Here is a 15,644-nt window from a genome sequence, read left to right on the forward strand (position 1 = left end):
TTCTCCCCGTGTCTGCGTGGGTTTTGCCCCCACAACCCAAAGATGTGCAGGTTAGGTGGATTGGCCATGCTAAATTGCCCCTTAATTGGAAAAAATGAATTGGGTACTCTAAATTAAAAATAAATAAATAATAAAGATTATTTTTATTATTATTCAAATATCTCTTTATGTGGTGCGGTTTCAAATTTTGTTTGATAATACACCTGTTTTCTGACACAGTGGAGAGCTCTGGGATATCTTACTGCTGAAGGATTCTGCTAATGAAATGAAAATGAAAATCACTTATTGTCACAAGTAGGCTTCAATGAAGTTACTGTGAAAATCCCCTAGTCGCCACATTCCGGCACCTGTCCGGGGAGGCTGGTATGGGAATCAAACCGTGCTGCTGGTCTGCTTGGTAAGCCACGATTTAGCCTAGTGAGTTAAACCAGCCCAAGTTAGTGTAAGGTATGCAGCGGAAGACTGGTGCAATCCCCAGGGAAATTAAAGAAATTACTTTTTCCTGGGAGTTCTACTGGAGTTAATAACAGGAGATCAGTGGAAACTTTGCAGATTTTCAGCCTCACAGACTTATTGTGTTAAGTTGGTTAATGGTTGCAGTTTGTTACCATTATATCTCAATCTGCTTCACAGCTTTTGATTTTCTTTCTCTCAAATTCCTCTAAGAAGTAGTTCTTCATGTCTTTCATTCAACAAACTGCTACCAGCTCTTTGCTTTCATGGTCTTCGTCCTTCATTTGTCAACGATCTTGATCTATCTCCTCCCTCGCCTCCTCCCAAGAATTTGAGTTGTCTTGTTTGTGGCCATTTCTTTTAACTTTAGGAATTCTTGAAGCTCTGCGAAGCCCAAGTTGGGAAAACACTTGACCATTGTTCCCATATCTAAGATGGTTCTTCCAGCGCTCCAGAACCTGACACCAGGCTAAATTCATGTCTGATGGGTGACTTTTCACTCTTACCTCAAACCTTGAGCCTTGTTTCCTGTCACAACCTTGCTTGTTCTCTATTTCATGAATGAGACTAATGTTAATGCTCTATGAACTTTCCTTCCTACTTCTTAGGAACATATGAAAAAGCCTTTAAAGCATTCGGTTCACAAAATTCTATCAGTCTCACTTGAAATTAACAATTAATCGAGCAACAATTTCCATTTAGAAGAGTTCCCAACTTCTACCGCCCTTTGTGTCTAGACGTGTTTCCTATTTTAACTGCTGAAAGGTCTGGCTTTAATCTTTATGCCCCAGTCCTAGACTCCCCAACCAGGGTAAATAATTTATCTCTATCTATCCCAGCTGCTCCCCTTAATATTTTGACAACTTCCAGCCTCCAGTCTTCCCCCGACTTCCATCCTCACTGTATTGAGATCGAGACTCATCACAGAATATTCTAATTCATTCCTGCCGCAGAGTTTTTGGTGTTGGTGCAATGTTAGGTATCTAGGCCATATGCCCCAGTAACAGGCTGATCAAACCAAACAGCATGTTCCCTTTGTTATTCACAACAGACAGGATACAGACCGTAGTCAACCAGGCCAAGCTTGCAAAACCCAAAACAAAACATCTATTGTTAGATATGATTCTGCAGGGCGGCACGGTGATGCACTGGTTAGCACTGTTGCCTCATGGTGCCGAGGACCCGGGTTCGATCCTGGCCCTGGGTCACTGTCCGTGTGGAGCTTGGAAATTGTCTCCATGTTTGCGTGGGTCTCAGCCCCACAATCCAAAGATGTGCAGGGTAGGTGGATTGGCCACGCTAAATTGCCCCTTAATTGGGGAAAAAAGAATTGGGTACTTTAAATTTAGAATAAAAAAGATGTGATTCTGCAATTGGACAGAACTTGCCGAACAATCCTGAGTGTGCTAATAGCTACATTAGCTAGTTTAAGATTAACAGTTCCGCTTGTAATGTGGCTTAGTCACACTTGTTAGAAGCAACAGTATTCATCCGCAGGGACCCATTACTCTGCAGGCAAAATATGTTCAACTTTGCACCTTGTGGGCAGTAGGGTGGCACAGTGGGTTAGCCCTGCAGCCTCACGCTGCTGAGTTCCCAGGTTCGATCCCGGCTCTGGGTCACTGTCCATGAGGAGTTTGCACATTCTCCCCGTGTTTACGTTGGTTTTGCCCCACCCACAGCCCAAACAATGTGCAGATTAGGAGGATTGGCCACACTAAATTGCCCCTTAATTGGAAAAATGAATTGGGTACTCTAAATTTTAACAAAACTTTGCACCTTTTTTCGAATTACCGGGGAGTTGGGAGCTGAGGGTTCCTCATTAGTTTCACTCTGGCACCGCCTCAACCAATCACAGGTGACTCAGCAGCCAATTAGCACCCTTCTCTAATTAGTGACCACAGTCTTTATTGAAAAACTGCCTGTTCACATTTCCATCTGTTTAAGGGTGCTCAATTATATGCTCCTGTGGAAGCTGTCTTCATTATATTTGGCATATATCTGCATTATTAAATAATGATGAGCCCAGAACCAACACAAGATTAAAGTCATATTCACAGAATGACAGAAGATTATTGTGTCCACAGTGACTGTCCAAGTGAGCAATTTCCTTTACAGACAATAATCCAATTTTCTCTTGAATGCTTTGATTAAACTGGCCCCCACCGGATTATTAGGCAGTGCATTCCAGATCCTAACCACTAGCTGCTTGAAAATTGTTTTCCTCATGTTGCCATTGATTTGTTTGCCAATTACCTTAAACCCGTGCCTCCTTGTTCTCGAACCCTGCACCAGAACAATTTAAATGTGAACATTCATCATATCGGGGTTATAGCCATGAACCATAAGTCTGTTCAGTCCTTGCACTTATTTTGAGTTTTATCTTTAATTATAGCCTCGCTGCCAATATTAACTAGTACTTCATTCTGTTTTGCCCTTGAGATGACCTTTACAATCGGTAAGCTTTCGTCCATTGTTTGTGAGGCCATTTGTAGCAAGTGTGGGTTATCTGCTCAGGAAATGCATGGCTTCTGTTTTCTGCACAACTAAAACTAATTACCCAATAAATAGAGATAAGTGAAAATGAAATAAAAGTAGAAAATGCTGGCATTGTGCAGTGATGATGCCACTGGACTGGTAATTCAGAGGATCAGGGTTTGAATCCTGGTGGAGTTTAAATTTAATGAATTAAATGAAAATGATTTTTTATTCATTTCATTAGAAAGATGGAGGTTGAGGGGGACCTCATTGAGGTCGACAAAATCATGAGAGGTATAGACAGGGTGGATAGCAAGAAGCTTTTTTCCCAGAGTGGGGGACTCAATTACTCGGGGTCACGAGTTCAAGGTGAGAGGGGAAAAGTTTCAGGGAGATATACGTGAAAAGTTCTTTACGCAGAGGGTTGTGGGTGCCTGGAATGCATTGCCGGCGAAGGTGGTAGAGGCGGGCACGATAGCGTCATTTAGGATGTATCTAGACAGATACATGAATGGGCAGGGAGCAGAGGGATACAGAGCCTTAGAAAATAGGCGACAGTTTTAGATAGAGGATCTGGATCGGTGCAGGCTTGGAGGGCCGAAGGGCCTGTTCCTGTGCTGTATTTTTTCTTTGTTCTTTGTTCTGGAATACAAAGCTGATCTCAGTCATGGTGACTACAAAAGTATCATCGATTGTTCTGGAAGCTCATCTGCTTCACTAATGTCCTTTAGGGAAGGAAATCTGCCGTCCTTACCTGGTCTGGCCTACATATGACCCCAGACCCACAGCAATGTTGTTGACTCTTAACTGTTCTCTGAAGCAAGGTACTCAGTTCAAGGGAAATTAGGGGTGGACAATAAATGCTGGCCCATTTATTGGGCGATTCCAATATCCCTTGAAATAATAAAAAAAAGCATCCTAGTAATCAAAGAAAAAGTCATTCTACCTATAATAATAAATGTTATCTTTATTTGTGTCACAAGTAGGCTGACATTAACACTGCAAAGAAGTTACTGTGAAAATCCCCCAGTCGCCACATTCCAGCGCCTGTTCGGGTACACAGAGGGAGAATTCAGAATGGCCAATTCACCTAACAAGGACATCTTTCGGGATTTGTGGGAGGAAACCGGCGCACCCGGAGGAAACCCACACAGACAAGGGGAGACTCCACACTGACGGTGACCCAAGCCAGGAATCAAACCCGGGTTCTTGGCGCTGTGAAGCAACAGTGCTAACCACTGTGCTACCATGCCCACCTAATTGGTTCACGCTTGGCGTCAGTTCGCTGTTGCTCAGTGAGTAGTGCTTACATCCCTGAGTCAGATGGTTGGGGGTTTGAACTTCACATCAGAGGCTTGAGTATGTATTCCAGGCCGACACTCAGTACAAGTACAGTTCTAAGGGATTGCTGTACTGTTGGAGGTTTAGCCTTCCAGACAAGATGATCAACTGAGGCTCTGACTGCCCTCTCAGGTGGGTGTTAGACACCCAAAGCTAATATTTTGAAGAAGAGCAGCAAATGTTCCACTGTTCCAGCCAATTGGCCGGATGTTCCAGCATTGGACGCTGCCAGGATCATCAGGTCCCGCCTGAAAGTCAATGGATTTTTAGTTGGACCACTGAATATTCTGCAACATATGAAGCAGATTTTCTGGGTCTTATCGGGTTACTGTTGATGGGACCTTGTTGTGCACAAATCCGTTGCCATTTTTCCTATACCACAAGAGTAACCATACTTCAAAATATATTTCATTGGCTGTAAAGCTTCGGGACTTTCAGAGTTCTGGAAAGGCGTTATATATATTTCCCCCTTTCTCCGTAAGAACAAATGTTCTGAATTATATTCACTCACTCAGTTCTCAGACTACCAGGAGACATGGATGCAATATTCATTTCACCACCCAAGCACAATCACTAAGGTTCCAAGCATTGTTGTTCGTAACCAGTTGAGGAAACTCAATGTCCAAAATAAAAATACAAGTGAACAGGCTTTGATCATAGGAAAATTGGGAAATAAGCAAGAACTCAATCAGTGTCTGAAACAGTAGAATTAACCCTTCATCAGAGGGAACGAGAGTTTACATTCCAACAGAGATCAATAGACGGTTATCAGCAGCAGGAACCTCAGATATTTTTGACTTCCTAAACCTTCACATTGGCAGAAATCAGCTACCCCTACAGTCTGGGATTTGTAAACTTCTGATCTTCCTGATCTCTTCCACACCCTGCAGAGCTCTTAAAGATGAGCTGACTGGGAAAATCTCAACATGTATCTCTATCTTTGGGATTGAGATGAGAGTCCTACAATCAACATCGCCATGAAGCCATTTGGGAAGAGTGTCCTGTAGTCAGCTTGCAGTGAAGCACTCTAGGAAGAGTGTCTTGTAGTCAGCATTGCAGTGAAGCAGTCTGGGAAAGTATCCTGTTGTCAGCTTGCAGTGAAGCAGTCTGGAAAGAGTGTCTTGTAGTCAGCATTGCAGTGAAGCAGTCTGGGAAGAGTGTCCTGCAGTCAGCATTGCAATGAAGCAGTCTGGGAAGAGTGTCTTGGAGTCAGCATTGCAGTGAAGCAGTCTGGGAAGAGTGCCCTGCAGTCAGCAATGCAGTGAAGCATTCTGGGAAGAGGGTCCTGCAGTCAGCATTGCAGTGAAGCAGTCTGGGAAGAGTGCCCTGCAGTCAGCATCACAGTGAAGCAGTCTGGGAAGAGAGTCCTCTCATCAGCATCACAGTGAAGCAGTCTGGGAAGTGTCCTGTCATCAGCATTGCAGTGAAGCATTCTGGGAAGAGTTCTGTCATCAGCATTGCAGTGAAGCAGTCTGGGAAGAGTGTCCTGCAATCAGCATCACAGTGAAGCCATCTGGGAATCTGCTGATTGGTATGTAGAAACTGATGGGTATCTATGCTACCTTTTGTTGTATACGAAAAATACAGTTAAGGTCTGTTGTTTGGCTAACTAACAGGAAACAGTGAGTAGTGATAAAGGGGCCTTTCTCAGCATGGAGGGCAGTAACCATTGCAGTGCCGCACGGGTCAGTGCTGGGACTGCAGCTCTTCACAATATATATGAATGATTTGGGAACTGTGAAATGTTGTTGTATATAAATTAGATTTTCAATAGGGGCAGCACGGTGGCACAGTGGTTAGCAATGCTGCCTCACGGCGCCAAGGTCCCAGGTTCAATCCCGGCTCTGAGTCACTGTCCATGTGGAGTTTGCACATTCTCCCCGTGTTTGCGTGGGTTTCACCCCCACAACCCAAAGATGTGCAGGCAGATGGATTGGCCACGCTAAATTGCCCCTTAATTGGAAAAAATTAATTGGGCACTCTAAATTTAAAATATATATATATTTTCAGTAATACGCAATTTCCAGTGGCAGCTATGAGGTGAGAAGTTGCATACAATGTGGCTCCTGCTTCGACTCTAGGATTTTGGTCTTTTTTGCCTGGTTTAAGGGTGCAGTTTTGGGAAGACAGGTAGAGTCATTGAAGTTTGCTGGTTTCCCCTCCAGGGTGGGATGTCTATAGGATACAACACTAGACAGAAGTAGAGTAGAGGCCCCTCATCAAAATTAGAAAGCCCTCATGGCAGAACGGAAGAGAAAATGGCAAAGCCTTCCATGTCGTCAATGCTCTCCCAATGGACAATGAAGAAGTTAGTGGAATTCCTTACGGGGGAATTCCAGAAACAAATACTGGCAATATTGGAGGACCTGTCCAAGGCGATTGAGGTGGCAGTGGCCAATCACGTAATTTTGGATAGGGTGGAGCAGCGGTTGGAATTGCAGAGCAAGCCGATTCCAAGGTGGAGGAGGTGGTCTCAGACCACAGTGACCGGATTGCCTCTTTGAAGGCAGAAGTGGTGTTGTTGGCGAGGGCCCAAAAGGTATTGAAGGCCAAGGTGGATGACCAGGACAACCTGTCCAGGAGCCAGAATGTGAGGAGTGTTGGGCTATTAGAGGGCATGGAAGGTATGACCACCACAGAGCATGTCGCCAAGATGTTCGGGAAGTTAGTGGAGGAGAGGGTCTTTGCAAACCCTTTCGAGGTGGACTGGGGTCACTGGTCTTTGCGACAGAAGTCCAAATCCAGGGATCCACCGAGGGCAGTCATGGTCCGCCTTCATAGGTATCTGGATAAGGAGCGGATTTTAAAGTGGGTAAATGCCACCCAAGAGATAGGAGGGCCATCCCATCCGAATTTATCAACATATCGGGGTAGAATTGGCAAAACTGCGAGTTGGGCTCAACAAGGCCAAGGCGGCGCTCTACAACAGCAAGGCGCGGTTTGGGGTGGTTGAGGACAGAGACCATTATTTTAATACCCCGAAGGAGGTGTGAACGACTTGAGGAAAAATGGACTGGGAGAGATCTGATCGTGGTTGTTGATGTTGTGGAGCTTTGAATTTTACATGTTCATGTTTCTTGTCTCTTTCTGTGTTTTAACTATTTTGTTTCTTGTTTTTCTCTCCCATAGTATGGGGTTGCTTGTTTCACCGAAGAGGGAAATGGGTTCTTTCTTCCCAGTATGTACAGTTTGTGATGAGGACTTGGGAAAAGGCGTTGTTTGTTTTTTTTCTTGTTTGGTTCTTTTCTTGTTCTGCAATTGGGAGTCACGCTGCGAGCAGCAATACCTGTTAACGGGAGTGAAGTGGGAGAGAGGGCTCCAGCTGGTTACCTCAGTGGGGGGGGGGGGGGGGGGGGGGGGGGGGGATATTCTGTTTTGTTTTGGGGTAAGGTAACAAGCCGAGGTTGGATGGGGTTTCTTTGTTTGGGGTGTGGGCTAGGAAGGGCACTTTTTGGAGCTGGGGGGGTTGGCTAACTGAAGTGCAAAGAGGGAGGTAGGGGTGGGGCTGGAGGAGAGTTGTTGGACAGGGGGTCGAGGGGGGGAGGTGAAGGGGGAGGGTCGAGTGCTGGCAATGAAGGTTTCTTTGTTTCTTTGGCTTGTGTGGGGGTGATGACGGTGGTTATTTTGGGTGGGCCTGGTTAGATTTCCTCACGGGTTGGGTACGGCTGATTCTGGTAGATGGGGATCCAGAGACCCCCAGCTAGGATGGTTACATGGAAAGGAAGGGGGTTAAATGGTCCGGTTAAAAGGTCTTGGGTGTTTGCCCATTTGAAGAGTTTGAAGGCGGATATAATCATGTGAGGATTAGGGATCAGGCGAGGTGAAGGAAGGGATGGGTGGGGCATGTGTTTCACAGGGATGGTTGTGCAAACTTGTGCTTCCACCAAAGAAGGTGTTGCGGAACACCTGTCACTCACAAATTGTCACTTTCTGTCCATTTGTTTCAATATTGGGCAGCTACTCAGGATGACGGAATGTGAAATTGGTCCTGGCTTTTCAACTTCTTTAACAGTCTTGTCACAAGTCATTAAATAGAACAAAGAACAAAGAAAAATTACAGCACAGGAACAGGCCCTTCGGCCCTCCCAGCCTGCGCCGATCCAGATCCTTTATCTATACCTGTCACCTATTTTCCAAGAATCTACTTCCCTCTGTTCGCCGCCCATTCATATATCTGTCTAGATGCATCTTAAATGATGCTATCGTGCCCACCTCTACCACCTCCGCTGGCAAAGCGTTCCAGGCACCCACCACTCTCTGCGTAAAAAACTTTCCACGCACATCTCCCTTAAACTTTCCCCCTCTCACCTTGAAATCATAACCCCTTGTAATTGACACCCCCACTCTTGGAAAAAAGCTTGTTGCTATCCACCTTATCCATACCTCTCATAATTTTGTAGACTTCAATCAGGTCCCCCCTCAACCTCCGTCTTTCCAACGAAAACAATCCTAATCTACTCAACCTTTCTTCATAGCTAGCACCCTCCATACCAGGCAACATCCGGGTGAACCTCCTCTGCACCCTCTCTAAAGCATCCACATCCTTCTGGTAATGTGGCGACCAGAACTGCACGCAGTATTCCAAATGTGGGCTAACCAAAGTCCTATACAACTGTAACATGACCTGCCGACTCTTGTACTCAATACCCCGTCCGATGAAGGCAAGCATGCTGTATGCCTTCTTGACCACTCTATCGACCTGCGTTGCCACCTTCAGGGTACAATGGACCTGCCCAGATCTCTCTGTACATCAATTTTCCCCAGGACTCTTCCATTGACCACATAGTCCGCTCTTGAATTAGATCTTCCAAAATGCATAACCTCGCATTTGCCTGGCTTGAACTCCATCTGCCATTTCTCTGCTCAACTCTCCAATCTATCTATATTTTGCTGTATTCTCTGACAGTCCTCCTCGCTATCTGCAACTCCACCAATCTTAGTATCATCTGCAAAATTGCTAATCAGACCACCTATACCTTCGTCCAGATCATTTATGTATATCACAAACAACAGTGGTCCGAGCACGGATCCCTGTGGAACACCACTAGTCACCTTTCTCCATTTTGAGACACTCCCTTCCACCACTACTCTCTGTCTCCTGTTGCCCAGCCAGTTCCTTATCCATCTAGCTAGTAGACCCTGAACCCCATATGACTTCACTTTTTCCATCAAGCTGCCATGGGAAACTTTATCAAACACCTTACTGAAGTCCATGTATTGTAAGGCTGGCGTCAAATCCGGGCGGGTTTGACGCCAGCCTCCCCCTCCCCGACCGGGAACCGATTCTGGTCCCCGGTCGGGGCTAGCATGCCGCCGGCGTAAACTCCGGCATCGCGGGCTTAACGAATTTCGTTAAGCCCGCTTGCCAGAGTTTGCGCCGGCTGACACGTCACATGACGTCAGCCGCGCATGCGCGGATTGGAAGACTCCAACCCGCGCATGCGCGGATGACGTCATCGCGCATTTGCGCGAAACCCGCGCATGCGCGGGCCGGGATGCCCCTCAGCCGCCCCGCGAAGTGATACAGCGGGGCGGCGGAAGGACAAAGAGTGCGCGGGTATCGGACCCGCTGTGGTATTGTGTGAAGCAAATAATGGCATAATGGGAAAAGTAGTCAAGTTTTCTTGGTACAAGTGAATTTAAACTGATTTTCATATAACCTAAGGCCCAGAATACACATAGCATGCCTTGAGAACTGGGTGACTCTGAGAGTCTAGATAAGGCTTGGACCTAGAAGCAGTCTCAATAAATAACAAGCTGAACAACTGTCTCTGCCTGTATGTAAACAAGTTTGTCCAGTTCTTAAAACAAAGACAAGATAATGATATGAAACTCCATTCCCCTAAAGGTCAGCAAGGTGACGCCATTGTAACGATTATTACTTATGTTTTACTTTCGATCAAATTCCTGACCAAGTTGTATTCATGTTATCTTGATCCTATAATGTATAAAAATCATCTTATTCTTCTGTGAGATCGCAGACTTGGGACGGACTCAGCAGTTTGTATTTGACTGCCTTCCGACTTCAAAAGTCTCAGCCATTTACTGCTAGCAGTCAGTTCTAATTCGGAAATAAAGTTCAGTTTTGCTTACCTAATGAATCATGTTTGTATTTCTCTATCACAGTCAAGATGCGGGGAAAATATAAAATACAACACCGCTGCCCGCGATCGGTGCCCACCGATCGCGGGCCCATGGCACCCTTGGCACGGCCGTGGTACTGCCGTGCCAATCGGTGCCATGGTTTTAAAAATCGGCACTTTACGGCCGTTTTTACGAATGGCCAGACCAGGTGTGTTTGCCGTTCGTAAAAACAGCCGTAAAGGGCTTGGAACTCGGCCCATCGGCCAGCTGAGAATCGCTGCTGGCCGTAAAAAAACGGCGGCAGCGATTCGTATCGGGAGTCGGGCGTGGGGGGGGGGGGAGAATAGCGGGAGGGCGTCAGACTAGCGTGGCCGTAAAATTTTACGAACCCCGCTATTCTCCGCACCGTCGTGAGTGCGGAGAATTGCGCCCATGATATCTACAGCCCTTCCCTCATCAATTAACTTTATCACTTCCTCAAAGAATTCTATTAGGTTTGTAAGACATGACCTTCCCTGCACAAAACCATGCTGCCTATCACTGATAAGTCTATTTTCTTCCAAATGTGAATAGATCCTATCCCTCAGTATCTTCTCCAACAGTTTGCCTACCACTGATGTCAAGCTCACAGGTCTATAATTCCCTGGATTATCCCTGCTACCCTTCTTAAACAAAGGGACAACATTAGCAATTCTCCAGTCCTCCGGGACCTCACCCGTGCTCAAGGATGCTGCAAAGATATTTGTTAAGGCCCCAGCTATTTCGTCCCTCGCAGATAATGTATTATCTGTTTATGTACAACCGGCTGGGGAAGCAGGGAGGCGAGCCGATGGTGAAGATCAAGGAAAAATGGGAAGGGGAGTCCTGAAGGGAGATCAATTGGAGTGAGTAGGGTAAACAGGACCTCCTCCTGTGCAAGGATGAGCCTGATACAGTTTAAGGTGGTGCACAGGGTGCATATGACTCGGGTGAGAATGAGTGGGTCCTTTCAGGGGGTAGCAGATGAGTGTGAGAGATGAGGGCGGGGGCCAGAATCACATGCACATGTTTTGGGGTTGCAAAAAATTGGGAAGATTCTGGGCGGGAGTGTTCGCGGTCTTAGCCAGGATAGTGGAGGAGGAGGTGGACCCGGACCCTTTGGTGGCGATATTTGGGGTTTCAGAGAAGCCGGAGCTCATGGAGAGGAGGAAGGCCGATGTCAAGGCCTTTGCCTCTCTGATTGCACGGCGGCGAATGTTACTGGAGTGGCGGTCGGCATCGCCACCGGGGGTAGCAGCATGGTTGGGTGACCTGTACGACTTCCTGCAGTTGGAGAAGATAAAGTATAAGTTAAGGGGCTCAGCAGAGAAAAGGTGGGGGATGTTTGTGACTGTTCATCACAGGGTGGGGGGGGCGGGGGGGGGGGGGGGGTGAGCAGGGGTAGGGAGGGCGGAAAGGGGGATACATTTGTACAGGCTGTGTAGTTGATTGCTGGGAAGTATTTTCCTGTATTTGCTGTCACGTGTTTTGATATATGTGTGTGATAAAATATATTTTAAAAATGTATTATCTGTTTGCCTGTAATACATAGAAACATACAATTAAAATAGAAGTAGAAGGAGGCCATTCAGCCCTTCAAGCCTGCTCCATCCTTCATTATGATCATGACTGATCATCAAGTTCAATACCTTGATCCCGCCTCCCTCCATATCCTTTGATTCCTTTAGCCCCATGAGCTGCATCTAATGGTGGTTTGGATTAGGAACATAGGAGCAGGAGAAGGCACGTCAGCCCATTGAGCCTGCTCCACCATTCAGTTAGATTGTGGCTGATTATCTATCTCAGTGCCACATTTCTGTGCTATCTCCATATCCCTTGATTTCATTAGTCTCCAGAAATCTAGTCCTGAACATGCTCAATAATTGAGCTTCCACAGCCCTCCGGAGTAGAAAATTCCAAAGATTCACCATCCTCTAGGTGAATAAATTCCTCCTTATCTCATTCTTAAATGCCTGTCCCTTATTTTGAGATCATATTCCCTGGTCCTGGACTCACTAGCCAGGGGAAATGTCCAACCCGATTCACCCTGTCATGCACTGTAAGATTGTTGTAAAATTCAATGAGATCACCTCTCATTCTTCAAACCTCTTGACAATATAGGCCCAGTGCCCTTATTTGGTTGCCGACCCTCCCGGATTAGCCTAGAGTCTGCAGGAATTGAAGATCAATCTCCAGGACACTGCCAAAGAAAAATTGTTGGGACACTGAAAATCGTTTAGGTTATGGGGTTATGAGAAGAGGGGGGAGGGGGGGGGGGGGGGGGGGGGGGTTGGATAGAGTGCTCATTCGAACGGTCGGTGTAGACTTGATGGGCCCAATGGTCTCCTCCTGACTGTAGAGATTGTATAAAAGATTGAAAATGGGGGAAAGTACGGCTGCTTGACTGATAGTCAAGCATCATCCAATTGGGGAATGAGTCCTTTTGCTTTCCATGTGGTGTCGGGAGGTCAGTGCATCACAAGGATGGTTGCGTTGGCCAACTAATGGCTAGAGCATGGGGGAAGGTCATGTGATGAAACCTCCAGGAATCATTGTTGGGGACCCAGTTTGTATATCTTACTCTTGGAACCTGGATTTCTGTGCGAAATTCCCATTTGTCCGCCAGTCCAATAAACTGCCTTTGTTATCTTTATACCAGTTCTAATGAGTGCCCCCACCTGAAGCATCGACCTGTCTTTTTTTGATGTAGACAAAGCCTCGCTCCACATCCATTGGACAATTGATTTTACCCCGACAGAAATCAGGCATTTCCTGAAGTTAACCAATATTAGATATAAAGGGCCAAGCAAATAGTGGAAGAAAGCTTGCTGATTGGAAAAAAAAGGCTCCTCAAAGACAAACAAAATGTAATCATATATTTTGAAACAGATAAAATGCCATTTTAAAAAAAGAAAATGGGCGACACGGTAGCACAGTGGTTAGCACAGTTGTTCACTACTCCAGGGTCCCAGGTTCGATTCCCGTCTTGGGTCACTGTCTGTGGGAATTTGCACATTCACATTGTGTCTGCGTGGGTTTCCTCCTGGTGCTCCAGTTTCCTCCCACAGTCCATAGATGGGTGGCACGGTAGCACAGTTGTTTCATAGCGTCAGGGTCCCAGGTTCGATTCCCGGCTTGGGTCACTGTCTGTGCGGAGTCCTCCGGGTGCTCCGGTTTCCTTCCAAAGTCCAGAGATGTGCAGGTTAGGTGGGTTGGCCATGCTAAATTGCCCTTAGTGTCCAAAAAGATTACGCGGGGTTATTGGGTTACGGGGATAGGGTGGAGGTGTCGGCTTAGGTGGAGTGCTCTTTCCAAGGGCTGGTGCAGACTTGATGGGCTGAATGGCCACCTTCTGCACTGTAAATTCTATGATTCTATTACCATTCCTAGTGATTGACGTATGTCTGATCTATCATTGGAAAATATCGGTAGACTTGCTCACTACCTCCTCCCTGCTTCTTGGGACAATCGCTTGCTCACTCACCCCACCCGAATGATATAACATATTTTACTCATTCATGGGATGTGGACGGAACTGCAAAGTCAGGATTTAATGCTGACCCCTAATTGCCCTTGAGAAGGTGGTGACGAGTCATCTTCCTGGATTGCTGCAGTCCATCTGGTGGAGGTACTCCCACAGTGCTGTTAGGAAGGGAGTTCCAGGAATTTGACCGAGCAACAGGGAAGGAATGAACAAAATAGTTCCAAGTCAGGATGATGTGCGACTTGGGAGGGGAGCTGGAGGTGGTGGAGTGTCTTCCGTCCTCGTAATTCAAGGTGGTAAAGGTTGTGTGTTTGGAAGGTGCTGTCGACGGACTCTTGGTAAATTACTGCAGGGCATCTTGTAGATGGTACACACTGTTGCTGATGTGTGTCGGTGGTGGAGGGAGTGAATGTTTGAGGATGGGGTATTGATCAAGCGGGGCTGCTTTGTCCTGGATGGTGTCGAGCTTCATGGGCTTTCTTAGAGCTGCACTCGTCCAGGCAAGGGGAGAATATTCCACCACACACCTGACATTGGCCTTGTAGAAGGCGCACAGGCGTTGGGGAGTCAGGAGGTGAGATATTCACAGCAGGGAGGGGCAGAAGAATAGGGAGGGGGAGGAAAAATTTTCTTTCTTAATTTTTTTAAAATTTAGAGTCCCCAATTCAGTTTTTTCCAATTAAGGGACAATTTAGCATGGCCAATCCACCTACCCTGCATGTCATTGGGTTGCGGAGGTGAGGCCCACGCAGACACGGGGAGAATGTGTGCAAACTCCATGCGGACTGTGACCCAGAGCCGGGATTGAACCTGGGACCTTGGTGCTGTGACGCAGCAGTGCTAACCACTTCGCCATCGTGAGCATGGAGTCAGGTCACAGATCAGCCATGATCTTCTCATTGAATTCTGGGACAGGCTTGAGGGGCTGAATGGCCTACTCCTGTTCCTATGGAACCTTATTGTTCAATTCCTCTGTCAGAAATATTCTAGGACCCTGGCAAAGGTCCCTGACTGACCATAAGAATGGACAATAATGACTGGCCTGACCAGCAATGCTGAGATCCTTTGAATGATAAAAAAAATTATTTAAAAAAAAAGACCTTGAAACAGTTAAATAGGTCCGGGTGGTTTGGATGGGACTCTAGATTATGCAGCCACCGCCGATTGTGCAAAACAAACCAGGCCCAGGAATGATGGTTTCCAGAAACCCAGGAAACCACTTTCGAGAAATGAATTAACTGTCTGAGAACTGTTCTCAAATGGTGCACCCTTGGAGGAACTGACCCGTCCTGGTCTATAAACAATGGACCACTGTTTTCTCACTTGTGTTCCAGAGCTGTTCCAGTGATGGTGCAACAATCCACACTTACTGATGCCCAGTACAGACACTTTATATTCTACCCCATGATGGGAGGTCAATCCGAACAGGAATGTAACATTTCAAACCCTCAGGAAACCTACACTCAGCGGCAGATTCAACACTGCTTACTAAAGGGACGGGGCACAGCTTGGCCACATTTGGCACTGAAAAGTGAAGCTGTAGGTTTAATTTGTCCCTTTCCCCCTCTCTCACCCCCACCACCTCCTCCTCCAAGAGACCAGTGCAAGAAGCAAGAAATCAAATCCTAGCATTTAAGGGCGCAACTTGAGTATTCTTGGGGAAAGGCAAATGTTAAAAAAAAACAGCTGTGTTTTTTAAAAGTAAACTTTGTTTTAAATGGATAGGAGCCATTTGATCCCAGGCGACGTTTTCATTCAACGGATCAAGAGAGTTGGTCGAAAAGGG

The sequence above is a fragment of the Scyliorhinus canicula genome, chromosome 16 (genome assembly GCF_902713615.1).
Source record: "Scyliorhinus canicula chromosome 16, sScyCan1.1, whole genome shotgun sequence".
NCBI classification, from domain to species: Eukaryota; Metazoa; Chordata; class Chondrichthyes; order Carcharhiniformes; family Scyliorhinidae; genus Scyliorhinus; species Scyliorhinus canicula.